The following is a 16,312-nucleotide window of genomic DNA, read 5'->3' on the forward strand; positions in this document are numbered from 1 at the left end:
GCGTTGAAAACCGATACTGTGAGGTGTAGACGTTGTTCGGGTGAACTTAGAAAACCCGGTTGTGATAGTGGAATTCTCCCTGGGAGTGGGGAGCGGAGACGTAGGACGGAAGGTCCGAACTCCGTGATCATATAGTGTGTTTGAGTATGCTTTGGCGTTCATTTATATTCATGCTCATATCTTATATCGCCATTGTCATTTACTCTTAGTTCATATTATCCACTATCTTGTTTATCTTGTTTATGTTTATATCACTCTTAGTTTATATATCCTTGCATATATATTTCATCATATAGGATATATCACTTTGTGTATATTGCTTATTCTTGCTTATAACTCTTGTATATCTATCTTGCAAGAATACAACTTGTTAATTAATTTTAATTAGCATTTAAATCGGATTAGATTAGCATAAGACCCTAATCACCCCCCCTCTAGGGTCTAACAGTTAGGACTAAAGTTAGATGCAGATGATCCAAAATATCTTTTGTATTTTGGGGTAACGATGTACCATTGATTGAGTGAAAGTATTAGGCAAATACATATAACGTAATTCTATGTTGGATATGATTAATTCTTTTATAAATTATGAGACTTATAGTGATAATGATGAAATATGCATTTGTGATTACTTAATGTACTTTTCTTTAGCATATTATATGAAATCTGAAAATATAAAGCTTACAGGTGTCACAGTTAATACCAATAAGTCACAAGATCAGGTAATATGTAACATTTAACACATAAATATCATAACAAAATGACAAAAGTAACATATAATAGACAATAGTCCCAAAACAGTTTGAATTTTGCTAGGAAACATTAGTCTTGGATAGGTTCAGTGCATGTGGCTCGATTATATCCTTCAGCATGACACCTTACATGGTATTTGCAATACATCTCATGCACGACACATGCATGTTTTGTGCTCCAAATCAACTTCTATCAATATTTGAGATGATACCTCAAAGATTTTAGCTATCGAATGCGAAACTTCAATAGTGCTTTAGGACATAGATAGCTATTCCATTTTGTTGCCATCTCGCGGTGGGTATTCATCCTTTCCATAATTTGCATATAAATGTGATCCATCATATCATAAATAGGAAGTCTTCTCGCCACACGAATCCAACTGTTGAAAGATTCAACAATATTGAAAGTATTATTACCATATCTATATATAAATATCATATGTATCAAACAAAACTTTACTATCACAAAGTCCAGCAGTGTGTCATATATAACGATAAAATATCACAAGTAACAGCAAAGTGTCACATGTAACACATAAACATCACATTTAATAGCTTAATATCACATACTAATGGTAACTGTCACACGCCACATACAATGTCACATATAAAAAGCATAATGTCACGTATAACAGATCAAAGTCATAGAAATTAGCTGATATTCACATATAAGGGCTATATGTGATATATGAGTTCTAGGTATCACAAAGTATGTCTAAAATCACATATAAAGCTTAAATATCATAGTTAAATCGATAGTGTCACAATGTTTGATGTATCTTATACCAGAAAATGCAGAATTCCCCCAATTATTTGGACTATAATTAAGAGCTACCTCGTAAGCTCTATGATTCATTATCCTAATCTCATGTCAAATAGTTTTAAGTTCTTTTTTTGTATACTTGTATGCAATAAACTCCAATAATTTAAAATCCGTTGAGTAGCACTTGAGGCAAAACTCATATCTCTAAGCTTCAATTTGTAATTCTCAACCAGATGAAGTGCACAACTAGAATGGTACACATCAACTGGAATGGTACACATCTGGAAAAATATTTTTCAGAGAATGTTTTATTCCTTTGTCAGCATCTTACAAAATGACTAGACGATGGGGTAGATTATATGGTTCTGTTCGATCATACAAAATATATCACAACCCTTGAGTAAACTAACTCTAATTTGCTTCATTTTCTTGGTCACAAACACAAAATGCGAGTGGAAATATGTCTTGACTACCATCATAAGTAGTTGCACCTAATAAGATCCCTTTGTAACGATCTTTTAGAAAAGTCTCATCTCGAAAGAGCAATGACCTACGTCCATTGAGAAACCCATGTATGCATGCACTATAGAAAATAAATAAACACTTGAATCACCTTTCTTCTTGTTCAATGATGACGATACTGCCTAAATTTATTTCTTTCACCTACATTTGGTAACTTTAAATGATGATTTAAAGGATAATTAACTTGTTAATTGATGAGTAAGTTTTAAAGATGACATATAAGACGTGAATGTCACATACAAGGTCTAATATCACATGTAAGACCTAAATGTCATGCGTAAGATCTAAATGTCACATGTTAGATCTCAAGTCACATATAAGACTCAAATGTCACATAAGCAATCTAAATGTCACATATGTTACTCATACATTACATAACATTCTGAAATGTCACATTTAAGGTTAATAGATAAAAGTTCTAAAGGACACATCAACAAATTAATGGACTAATCAGGATAGTAAATCATATGAATGATTTACGCAACCAAATATTTGGTCTTTTGCTTGTCTCCTTAACACGCTAAGCTTTAGAATAATTAACTTTTAAAACATATTGAGAGTACAATTTCTTTCTAATGTTAGTTGAGGTGATATATGGACATCTTTTCATAATTGATTGTAGCATACTTGCAATCCAACTTCTCGATGCCCTAGAGTGACCAATTGTGCTGTTATGCTGTCCGCAAGTATGTTGAGGAATTTTTTTATAGTAAAGGTTGACACATGGCTCAATCGTGAAGCGTAAAGCAACGACGTGAATTTTATTTCTTTTCTAAATATGCAATTAGCACAAACGTGTTTTGGCTCATTGTTAACATATTTAAAAGAGAACTTATTTGCTATAAAGTAGTATATATAAGATTCATTCTAACTTCTTAGCTAAAGAGAACTTATTAATTATATAAGAGTCATTCTAACTTTTTTTGCACTTTCACATTGCTGCCCTTCTCCTGTAATTGTCTCATGCAACCATGCCTGGATTCTTGTCAAGTCACTTACTAAGTCATCCATCATCCACACATGCTTTACTTGACGATTGTTATTTGGGATCCTCTTATTAGATATTAATGCCGATTAAAACTTATTAACAAATTATTCTTGCAAGATAGATATACAAAGTGATATGAACAAGAATAAGCAATATAAACAAAGAGCAAAGGCGAATAAAATAGACTAAGCAATAGACATGAATGATACGCCAATGTAAACTCTAACACACAAAGATGATCACGGAGTTCGGACATTCCGTCCTACGTTTCCGCTCCCCACTCCTGGGGAGAACTCCACTATCATAACCGGGTTTTCTACGCTCACCCGAATAATATTTACACATCACAATTTGGTTTTCTAGTTCATCGAAATTTTTACAACACACACAATTGCACTCACACTCTACACCCTCTAAGTGTTAGTCTCTAGCCCGTGTTTCCCTCAAGTGCTCGGAATTACTACCTACCTCTAGATATTACTACCGACGCCACTCCTCTTGGGACAACCCCATCTCTCACCACACACTCCTCTCGGTGTACAAGTATGATACAACGTGAAACTCACAATAAAGCTTAATTATAATAAAATGTTCTCTACAATAGGTGAGAACTCAATGTAAGCTCAATCTAACAAATCACAATCCCACAACCCAATATATGATGTATAAAATGCTACAAGCTCAAATAGGGTGTGTGTGATAAAATGAGTATAAACAAAATCTAACTCAATTAACAAACTAGCAATAAATGATAATAGGAAAAACAAAAACGAATTGCTAGAGCATAGAGTTAGAAAAATTTCTCTATAAACACAAAGAGATTGATGAAGATTGAGAATAAATTTCTCAATTGAAAATGCAAGCCTCCTCTTTGTAAACTCAAACACCAAACTTAAACTTTGAGAAACAAACTTTTAAACACTTAAAACTCTCGTTAAAAACCCTCTTCCAAAAACTTTTTTCTGGTGAGAACAATAGGGGTTTATATAGGAAGAAAAACCAAGGCACAAAACCCAAACAAATCCAGCAAAAACACAAAAAAACAGAAGGCTAAAAAAACTAGTCGTTGGGCCGTCAGTCGACTGACAGGTTTCATCAGTCGACTGATGAGCTGACCGTTATAGGCATTTTTAGTTCATCAGTCGACTGACGATCTTATCAGTCGACTGGTTAGTCGACCAAAATAAAATAAAAACTTTTAAAGATTGCAGACATATTCTTTAATCGACTTATCAGTCGACTGATGTCATCAGTCGACTGATAACAGGTTATCAGCCTGAAATGATTTTTTAAAAACGAATTTAAGTCCTTTTAAAATAGTAAATAAATTTCAAAAAATATAAAACTTTGGAAAAAGTTTATAATCATGATTATGAACATGTTGGAAAAGGAATTTTTGAATTTGCTCTTGCCATTTCTGAAAACTCAAAAATATTCAAAAGTGCTAAAATACATATTTTTCAAATATGTTGTTTTTGTCATTTTAGCTCAAATCAAGTTCTGAAAACTTATGTAATCATTTTATGGACATAATAAAAGATGTTAGCATGGTTTGTATAGTCCAAAGCATATTTGAATGTATTTTGTATAAAAACACATATTTTCATGAAAATTCACAAATGTAATGTGTATGTATATTGGAGCTTATAGAATTAACACACATTATATAAACCTTAAACTAATTTACCTAAGCTTGATAGATCTTTATTGTAGCTTGACTGGGTTATGGATGAAGCTTGACTTTGAATCTTCAAATTGAATTGCATGGTTTCATTCCACTATTCCACCAACCTCCATTTGATATGATCGTGTATGCTCAATCCATCCAACCTCTAACTTATTGTTTGTCTAAAATACCTAATAAGAAAACATAAACACTAGACAAATACTATTAGGAATTGTTTGTAATCATCAAAATAAGATTAGAAGATGTAGGCTCATACCATGAGACTTAACAATCTCCCATTTTTTGATGACGACAAACAATCTACACAAAGAGTATATAAGATATACAATAAAGAACAATACTCTAAAAATATACTCACAATTCACTTGTTTCTCCCCCTTTGGCAACATCAAAAATGGGAAAACACAAAAAAAAAGAGCGAAAGCTCCCCCTATCATAACGCATAGGTGAGTATAAACAAAAAAAATATGGGGAAGGCTCCCCACTATATAGAAAATATGCAATTAAGAACACGACAAACAAATATGAGCAAGCTTAGATAAAGGTATGCTAAACACCACTCACATACAAGACCAAATGAACACTCATATGTGCATCATTAATACAAAGTGTCATAAGGGTCTAACACATAAAACCTAAAAGATTAAAAGAAAATCAAACATTAAAAAAATTACAAATTGTCCACTATAAAACATGATTGATTGAGAGCACAAATAGACATATAAAAGGTGTCTTAAAATCCAATCATAAAACATTATTTGGATATAAACAAAAGTAGATCATGAAATCAAAAAAAATGAAATCATGAACCTCATGAAGTTTCAAATAAAAGCCTCAAATGATACTAAAAGAAATTCAAAGTGTATATATTGTATCATTTTTTACAAAAGCAAGAGAGGTGAGCATAACAAGCTCTTGAAACAAGTTTCAATCCAAATAAAGCTTTTAGCATCCGGTAAACCTCCCGGGGGGTTGCTCAAACATATAACCTCTCATATACAAAAACAAAGTATATATTTAAAAAGTGTTTAATCAATAGAAGAAATTCTTTTTGCAAAACTTGATCAAACCACATAAGGAATACATTATAATTAAATCACAACTAGATGATCCGGAAGCTCAAACACATAAATGTCATCATAAGAGTGATTTAAAATGATCCCATATACATAAACACTTTGTTAAACCAAAAAATGAAAGCAATGTATACTCTAAAAAATTATGTTTTAGTATAGAAAAAAGATCATCTTGATAAAAATTTCTATCAATTCATAAAGGATAAAAACATGAAAATCTATGAAAGAGAATCATGAAAAAAATATGAATGATAACTTTTCAAATTAATTGTCAAGTATAAAATTGTTTTTAATTTTGTTTATAAAACTTAAACTAAAAACATCTTTAAGAACATGAAAAACTAAAAAGCTAAAGAATTTGTTCTTAAAGATTAAACATATTTTGGTACCCAATTTCTCTTGGTACCGAAGAGACTAGGGACATGACCCCTATCATTATAGCTCAAGACCCTTGGGTTATGAACCCATTTGGGCGCATATAGTGCACGAATATAGTCAAAACAAAATTCATACATGTGACCTTTTCGATTGCAATGTGTGCAATGAAAGGGTCTAAAAGGTTTGTGTTGTCCAAGTGGTGGTGCATAGAAATCATTTTCAAACAAAGGTAATTTATTTGAAGCTTTTTGCAAATGAGAAATATTTTTCAAATCAAAACAAAATTTGGTCAAATAACCAAAATGACCACAAAATTCACAATTATACACATGAGCATGTTTATAATTATCACTATGTGTGCGTACATGTGTATGAGATGAAGTGGCTTGATGGGATGCACAAGGATCAATATATTTAGGCATGGTGGGTTTTGTGCATCATAACAAAACTTAGCAATATGGTCTTTTCGGCCGCAAATAGAACACTTGTAAGTTTTGTTATATATGTATGCATAGTGAATATGTTTCTTAGAAACATTTTTGTGGAACTTTGCACACACGTCCATAAGCTTTTCATTGTTGGCAATGCATGTATTTAATGTAGAATCTAAGGATGATATGCGTTTCTTTATTTGATTCAACTCATCATTTGAAATATGTGCATTGTCACAAGAAGTAGAGCAAACAAGATTATCTAATTTATTTTTATTAGCTTCTACTTCTAACATGACATTATTTTTATCATGAGTCAAACTTGCAATATCCAATCTTAATTTTTCATTGCATTCTTTAAGATTAATATTTTTATTTGCAATGAAATCAAACATAGATACAAGGAACTCATGATTGGATTTTAATTGAACATGCTTGCTTTTTATATCTTTAAGATTATGTTTCAATTTATTATGGTTATGCAATAATTTTTCATATTCATGTGCGAGTTCATCAAATGTAAAATCATCATTGTTATCGGACTCGCATATCTCCTTAGGGCTATCGTCTAGTGGTCGTGTACATGAAGATGACGCTCCTTTTGAACTTGAAGCCGAGTCCTCCAAATGTTGTCGGATTGCCTCCAAGTCTCCTTGACATGTTTCTATTAATTTTCATAACGTATAAGCACTATCAAAAGAATCAAGTTTGTTAGCAAAAGATAAGCCAAAGGCATCAATTAGAAATCTTAACAAGGACTTGTTCATAGCAAACAATCTATTATCATTACTACTCCACTTGGATTTCTCCGTAGTGGGTACAATATAAGCGCATTCAATAATTTCCCATATATCGATATTAGTAGATCTAGCAAAAAGGTTAAATCTAGTACACCATTGTTCATATGGGAAATTAATGATTCTAGGATCAATGTTAATAGCATAACCAAGACTAGGAGCACCGTGCATGTTCATGATATATGCAAGCAAGAAACAAATAATATCAAAACAAGATTAGCAACAATAATAAGAACAAGGGATCTTTAACTCAAGGCAGTTAGACCTCAAATCAAAGAGCACCAAGCACTGATACCAATTGAAAGTACCCTAGAGGTGTGGATGAATAGGGTTATTGCTAATCTTATTAGATATTAATGCCGATTAAAACTTATTAACAAATTATTCTTGCAAGATAGATATACAAAGTGATATGAACAAGAATAAGCAATATAAACAAAGAGCAAAGGCGAATAAAATAGACTAAGCAATAGACACGAATGATATGCAAATGTAAACTCTAACACACAAAGATGATCACGGAGTTCGGACCTTCCGTCCTACGTTTCCGCTCCCCACTCCTGGGGAGAACTCCACTATCACAATCGGGTTTTCTATGCTCACCCGAACAATATTTACACCTCACAATTTGGTTTTCTAGTTCATCAAAATTTTTACAACACACACAATTGCATTCACACTCTACACCCTCTAAGTGTTAGTCTCTACCCCGTATTTCCCTCACGTGCTCGAAATTACGACCTACCTCTAGGCATTTCTACCGACGCCACTCCTCTTTGGACAACCCCGTCTCTCACCATACACTCCTCTCGGTGTACAAGTATGATACAACGTATAACTCACAATAAAGCTTAATTACAATAAAATATTCTCTACAATAGGTGAGAACTCAATGTAAGCTCAATCTAACAAATCACAATCCGACAATCCAATATATGATGTATAAAATGCTACAAGCTCAAATAGGGTGTGTATGATAAAATGAGTATAAACAAAATCTAACTCAATAACAAACTAGCAATAAATGATAATAGGAAAAACAAAAACGAATTGCTAGAGAATAGAGTTAGAAAAACTTCTCTATAAACACAAAGAGGTTGATGAAGATTGAGAATGAATTCCTCAATTAAAAATGCAAGCCTCCTCTTTGTAAACTCAAACACCAAACTTAAACTTTGAGAAACAAACTTTTAAACACTTAAAACTCTTGTTAAAAACCCTCTTCCAAAAACTTTTTTCTGATGAGAACAATAGGGGTTTATATAGGAAGAAAAACCAAGACACAAAACCCAAACAAATTCAGCAAAAAGACAAAAAAAAGAAGGCTGAAAAAACTAGTCGTTGGGCCGTCAGTTGACTAACATGTTTCCTCAGTCGACTGATGAGCTGACCGTTGTAGGCATTTTTCAGTTCAGCAGTCGACTGACGATCTTATCAGTTGACTGGTTAGTCGACCAAAATAAAATAGAAACTTTTGAAGATTGCAGACATATTCTTCAATCGACTTATCAGTCGACTGATGTCATCAGTCGACTGATAACAGGTTATCAGCCTGAAACGATTTTTTAAAAATGAATTGTAAAGTCTATTTAAAAATAGCAAATAAATTCCAAAAAATATAAAACTTTGGAAAAAGTTTATAATCATGATTATGAATATGTTAGAAAATGAATTTTTGAATTCGCTTTTGCCATTTCTGAAAACTCAGAAATATTCAAAAGTGCTAAAATACATGTTTTTCAAATATGTTGTTTTTGCCATTTTACCTCAAATCAAGTTCTGAAAACTTATGTAATCATTTTATGGACATAATAAAAGATGTTAGCATGGTTTGTATAGTCCAAAACATATTTGAATGTATTTTGTATAAAAACACCTATTTTCTTGAAAATTCACAAATGTAATGTGTATGTATATTTGAGCTTATAGAATTAACACACATTATATAAACCTTAAACTAATTTACCCAAGCTTGATAGATCTTTATTGTAGCATGACTGGGTTATGGATGAAGCTTGACTTTGGATCTTCAAATTGAATTGCGTGGCTTCATTCCACTATTCCGCTAACCTCCATTTGATATGATTGTGTAGGCTCAATCCATCCAACCTCTAACTTATTGTTTGTCTAAAATACCTAATAAGAAAACATAAACACTAGACAAATACTATTAGGAATTGTTTATAATCATCAAAACAATATTAGAAGATGTAGGCTCATAACATGAGACTTAACAATCTTCTCTTTTTTGATAATGACAAACAATCTACACAAAGAATATATAAGATATACAATAAAGAACAATATTCTTAAAATATACTCACAATCCACTTGTTTCTCTCCCTTTGGCAACATCAAAAATGGGGAAACACAAAAAAAAAGAGCGAAAGCTCCCCCTATCATAAAGCATAGGTGAGTATAAGCAAAAAAAAATATGGGGAAGGCTCCCCGCTATATAGAAAACATGCAATTAAGAACATGACAAACAAATATGAGCAAGCTTAGATAAAGGTATGCTAAACACCACTCACATACAAGACCAAATGAACACTCATATGTGTATCATTAATACGAAGTGTCATAAGGGTCTAACACATAAAACCTAAAAGATTAAAAGAAAATCAAACATTAAAAAATTACAAATTGTCCACTATAAAACATGATTGATTGAGAGCACAAATAGACATATAAAAGGTCTCTTAAAATCCAATCATAAAACATTATTTGGATATAAACAAAAGTAGATCATGAAATCAAAAAAAAAATGAAATCATGAACCTCATGAAGTTTCAAATAAAAGCCTCAAATGATACTAAAAGAAATTCAAAGTGTATATATTGTATCATTTTTAACAAAAGCAAGAGAGGTGAGCATAACAAGCTCTTGAAACAAGTTTCAATCCAAATAAAGCTTTTAGCATCCGGTAAACCTCCCGGGGGGGTTGCTCAAACATATAACCTCTCATATACTGTAAAACCCCGAAAATTTCTACAAAAATATATGTAAATTATTAATAGTAAATATTTTCCTTGTGATGAATAATCATATATATACACATATATATGTCATATGACCTCACCCCTGTTTTATATGATTTTCTTTTGGATTTTCATGAGTTTTGATGAGCCAAAAACGTACTTTTTTTATAAAGATGGATTCTTTATAATATGGATTCCAAGTCTCAAACGTTTCAGTTTATAAAATCTCACAAATGTTCCGTTTATTTAAGATCTAGATCTGAAAATTTCCTAAACAAGAGTTATATCATTTTTACAGTCATTAAGAACGTTTTGGGTTTGTTCTTATGGATTTAAAACAATGAAAAGGTAGTTTTCAGACTTTGGATTCGTTGTTTATCTTCAGCATTTTTCTTTTGAATCGTTAAAACCCTTGTTAGCATAGAATAACAAATTTTTGTTCCAGGTTTTGAGCTGACAGAAACCCAGATTTGGGTTTCTGTCCGCTTGGCGGTCGACCGGAGCAGTCGACCGCTGAGCTCGTGTTAAGGCTTCGGTCGATCGCGAATTATTTCGGTCTACCGCGACGTTCTTTCGGTCGACCGCAAATTATTTCGGTCGACCGCGACGTTCTTCCGGTCGACCGCCAGTCGCATATCAGAGTGCGGTCGACCGGTGCGGTCGACCGCCGCACTGTCTGTTGTGTTTTCCTGTTCTGGATATTTTTGGGTGTTTTACTTATGTTCGAGGGTTTGCCTGGACTATCTGACTTTGGTATTTAGTCTCACTATGTATCCACGCAGGATAGATGACCTGAGGGTATAATTTGGGGACTTATACACTGATTTAGTGTGGATTGATATAAGTAGACTTCACTATATATATCATAGCGATATTTTTACTATTTTAGTCCTCGTGTTGGACTATAATCCATAAAAGTACTCGTGTTGGACTATAATCCATTTCAGTCCTCGTGTTGGACATTTGCCACTTTCTCTATGAGTGGGATACTACCATATATATAGTTCCTATTTTCGGACATAGTTCTTAACCCTGCATATGACCTTCTCGCAGAAGTTCACGACATGATTTTGACATGACATTTATGCAAATTTTAACATGATATTCATGTAGGCTATGATATGGCACTGTGCTTGTGTTCTGAGATTAGTTGTATTTCTTTTATTATTGTTCCTGTATTAGAACCTCGGGTTTGGTGATTAGGGGTTTACAATTTGAGATATAAGGTATATACATGAGGGTTTCCTTGTTTGGATTATTTCGCTCGACGTACCTATTCTCGTGTTGTAAATTTCTAAATACTAAAGCCCTCTTTAGCAAGATCAATGATTTTAGATCAATTATATATTATCTGTACTTTCTTATACAACGAGCTCTTTTCCCTTGGGGTTGGTTGTGATGTTACTCGCTAGCGCTTTGACGCTCGTTGTCCCTCCCCCTTTCAGGTCACGAGCCAGGAGCACGGAGAGTCGCAGGTTGATAGCGGACCACTTTAGTGTTCAGCTTTACTTTCTAGCTATGTATCATTTTCTTTGAGCTCCACTGTAGCGTGGTTAGACATTTGAGGGTATTATTCTAGAATTTGTAAAGGCGGAGTGCCTTATTTATTCTTGTCAGATATTTGTATTTGAGACTTGTGACTACTCTAGTTTATTTATTCAGACATTGACTATGTATTTCCATTTGTTGGATGATGAGATATTTATTTGATCACTATCATTTCATCAGCCCTTCGTGTATCATCTTTTACTTGCTTTTGTACCTACACCTGTTATTGATTCTACTAGATAGATGTTAATTGTGATGGTGAAACATGTTATTGCACGGTGTGGTGCATGGCAGGTTTGACATTCTTGGTTTCACCTAGTATCCTTAGGATCATTCTGTGTCGAGTCGTGGAGCTAGGATAGAGTTTCCTAGGATTCATGTATAGAGTCCGTAAGGATTTTCTAGTATGAGTGAGGACGATATATGCGTATATCTCAAAATTTGAGAATTTTTTTTATTATGACAACTATTTTTGTATAAGTTTAAGGTATTTGTGCAAATACTATATGTTGTGAAAATTTTATTGTGATACGCTATTTATAGAAGTCTATTTTGACTCATGAACTCTTATTTTCTTATGAGCAGAGAGATGGCAGGACGTGATAGACCTCGTACCAGGAGAGCTACCCAGGCAGAGTCACAGCAGACTCCATCAGAGCAGCAGCCAGCTCAGTCCGAGCCTCAGCAGGCTCCACCCGAGCCGCAGCAGGCTCCCCCGTATTTGGTGGACATCATGGATCCTCTCATTGCCCGGATAACAGCCATTGAGGAGTTGGTGACTACTCATATAACACCACGGACACCTCCACCACCGGTAGCTCAGCAGTCGGGGATACCTACCGTTCCCGTCAGAGAGAGACCCCCAGAGGTCACGCCTGCAGCCATTCCTCTAGCAGTCCTAGATAGAGCCACAGAGCAGGAGGCTTGGCTCCGTATAGTAGAGAGGTATCAGAAGATGAGGGCACCAGAGTTTCAGGGGTCACCAGACCCTCTTGTAGCCCATAAGTGGAAGGAGGATGTGGACAACATTCTGGACATACTCGGTGTAGACTCAGTCCAGAAGCAGAGATTGGCATCCTACAGCCTGAAGGGAGATACCGGGAGATGGTACCGACTTCAGTTTACCCCAGAGCAGAGGATGACCCTCACATGGGAGGACTTCATTTACTTCTTTGATGGGCAGTACGTTTCTTCAGCAGCACGGACTGGGAAGGAGCTCGAGTTGTCCCGTTTGACTCAGGGAGACATGTCAGTTGCAGACTTTGAGAGCAGATTTATGGAGCTGTTGCATTTCACGGGAATGTGGCAGACAGGAGAGCGTCAGGCTCAGATTTTCTTGGCAGGGCTTCGCCCTAATATCTGCCGGTACCTCGTGTCCAGGAGATTTTATTCAGTCAGGGAGGTAGCTGAGGCTGCCACTTCTCAGGAGATTGAGACTTCTATGTTCCAGAAAGACAAGAAAGGAAAGGCCAAGACCGGACAGAGTGGGGACAAGGGCAAGAACAAGAGAGGTTTTTCTGGGCATCAACAGCAGCATCAGGGCCCTTATAAAAGGGGACCCCAGCAGGAGCAGAGAGCGCATCAGCAGCGCAAGTTCCAGGGATCCTGTTTTAACTGTCACAATGTCGGAAATAAGGCATCAGAGTGCCACAGCGCACCAGCAGGAGCCCAGCAGGGCAAAGGTCCGAACCAGCAGCAGCAGCGGTAGAGGTCAGGGCCAGCAGAATAGGCTTGAGGCACCGCTAGCAGCTCAGAGGACTGAGGGACAGATTCAGGCAGTTCAGGATGTTTCCCAGGGACAGATTATCCCATATTCTCCAGCACCATCAGCGGAACAGTCTTCAGCCATGGGCAGGGTATATGCAGTGGTTCCTCGTGATTATGGCGCCAGCGGAGCTGTAGTGGAGGGTACGTTCTTTGTGAACTCTCTTCCCGCCCATATTCTTTTCGATTCGGGAGCTTCACATTCATTCATCTCGCATGCATTTATGACTAGACTCCAGCTCGTAGCTCAGCCTCTAGACACCCCTCTATCTGTTTCCACCCCTTTAGGTGAGGTATCGCTTCTGGAGAGCGTTTGTAGGAGGTGTACCGTCAGTCTAGATGAGTCGGAGTTCATAGTAGATTTGATAGTGTTGCATATGTCCGAGTTAGATGTCATTCTTGGTATGGATTGGTTGTCTTCCTACCATATTAGTATTGACTGCTTTGCGAAGACAGTCAAGTTGCGAGCGTCCGATGGGTCCGAGATGATTGTAGCTACCTCTCAGGGCAACCGATTTGCGGAGTTATTTCTGGCGTACATCGAGGAGGTGATGCGACGGGATCAGGGAGCCAAGTTATTGGAGACTAGAGTTGTCTCAGATTATCAGGATGTCTTTCAAGACATACCTGGGTTACCTCCTGTGAGAGAGGTTGAGTTCTGTATTGAGTTGCAGCCAGGCACAGCCCCAATATCCCGTGCACCCTATCGTATAGCACCAGCTGAGATAAGAGAGCTGCAAACCCAGTTGGACAAGTTGCTAGCTCATGGTTTTATTCGCCGGAGTCATTCTCCGTGGGGCGCGCCGGTCCTCTTCGTGAAGAAGAAGAATGGTAGTATGAGATTATGCATAGATTATCGAGAGTTGAACAAGGTCACTATCCGGAATAGGTACCCACTACCTAGGATTGATGACTTGTTTGACCAGTTGTAGGGTGCGTAGTATTTCTCGAAGATTGATCTTCGTTCTGGCTATCATCAGTTGCGGGTTCGGGAGATGGATATTCCCAAGACCGCCTTTCTTACTAGATATGGATCTTTTGAGTTCTTGGTCATGCCATTTGGGTTGACCAATGCACCCGCGGTATTCATGGACTTGATGAACCGGGTTTTCCGTCCTTTCTTAGATCAGTTTGTGATCGTTTTCATCGATGATATTCTCATTTACTCGAGGTCGGAGGCGGATCACGAGGAGCATCTACGGATAGCATTGATACAGTTCGTATGGAGCATGGAGTGCCAGAAGGCCTTTGATATTTTGAAGACTAAGTTGACTACAGCGCCGGTTTTGACTATTCCGAGCAGTGACAGGACATTTGTTGTGTATACAGATGCATCATTGGTAGGCTTAGGAGGCGTATTGATGCAGACTCGGAGGGTGGTGGCCTATATCTCACGTCAGTTGACGGTGCATGAGCAGAACTACCCCACTCATGACTTGGAGTTAGCAGCAGTGGTGTTTGTACTGAAGTCATGGAGGCACTACTTGTATGGAGTGCAGTTTGAGCTATTCACAGACCATCAGAGTCTGAAGTACCTCTTTTTTCAGAAGGAACTCAATCAGAGGCAAAGGAGGTGGATTGAGTTTATCAAGGACTACGAGTTCGCGATTCAGTATCATCCAGGGAAGGCGAACGTCGTAGCAGATGCTTTGAGTAGGAAGCGTCGGCATCGGGTTGCATCTTTGAGGTGTTCTTTGTACAGAGATCTTATCACTCTTAGCCATTTTGATATTAGACCCAAGATTGGAGGAACCAGTGCATTCTTGGGAGCTATGTCAGTGCAGCCATCTTGGAGTGACAGGGTTGTCAGAGCTCAGTTAGAGGACTCTTGGATTCAAACCCGTAAGGGGGAGATTTCCAAAGAGCCTAAGGCGGACTGGACCATTGGAGCAGATGGAGGATTACGGATGAAGGGTAGATTGGTTATGCCAGCCAGTGCAGAGCTGAAGAGAGAGTTATTTGATGAGGCACACCGTACTCGGTGAAGAGGCATTTCTGGTGGAGTGGTATGCGGAGAGAGATTGCAGACTATGTGGCTAGATGTTTTACCTGTCAGCAGGTGAAGGCAGAGCATCAGAGACCGGCAGGGGCACTACAGCCTTTACCCATTCCAGAGTGGAAGTGGGTAGATATTTCCATGGATTTTATTGTGGGGTTGCCGAAGTCGAAGAAGGGGAATGATTCAGTTTGGGTGATAGTGGACCGGTTGACGAAGTCAGCACATTTTATTCCAGTGAGGACCACTTATACAGCCGAGACTTATGCGAGGATCTTCATGCCGAGACTTATGCGAGAATCTTCATTCGGGAGATAGTTCGACTTCACGGAGTACCGGACACGATCGTGTCAGATCGAGGATCGGTTTTCACATCACACTTTTGGAGGAGTTTTCAGGACTCATTTGGCAGCACGCTATCTTATAGCAGTGTATTTCACCCCCAGACGGATGGCCAGACGGAGAGGGTGAATCAGGTGTTGGAGGACATGTTGCGGGCATGTGTCATTGACTTCCAAGGCAGCTGGGAGGATCATATCCCATTGGTAGAATTCGCTTATAACAACAGCTATCAAGCGACGATCGGCATGGCTCCGTATGAGGCATTGTACGGGAGGCCCTGTAGATCGCCG

Source organism: Asparagus officinalis, chromosome 5 (genome assembly GCF_001876935.1).
Source record: "Asparagus officinalis chromosome 5, Aspof.V1, whole genome shotgun sequence".
NCBI lineage: Eukaryota > Viridiplantae > Streptophyta > Magnoliopsida > Asparagales > Asparagaceae > Asparagus > Asparagus officinalis.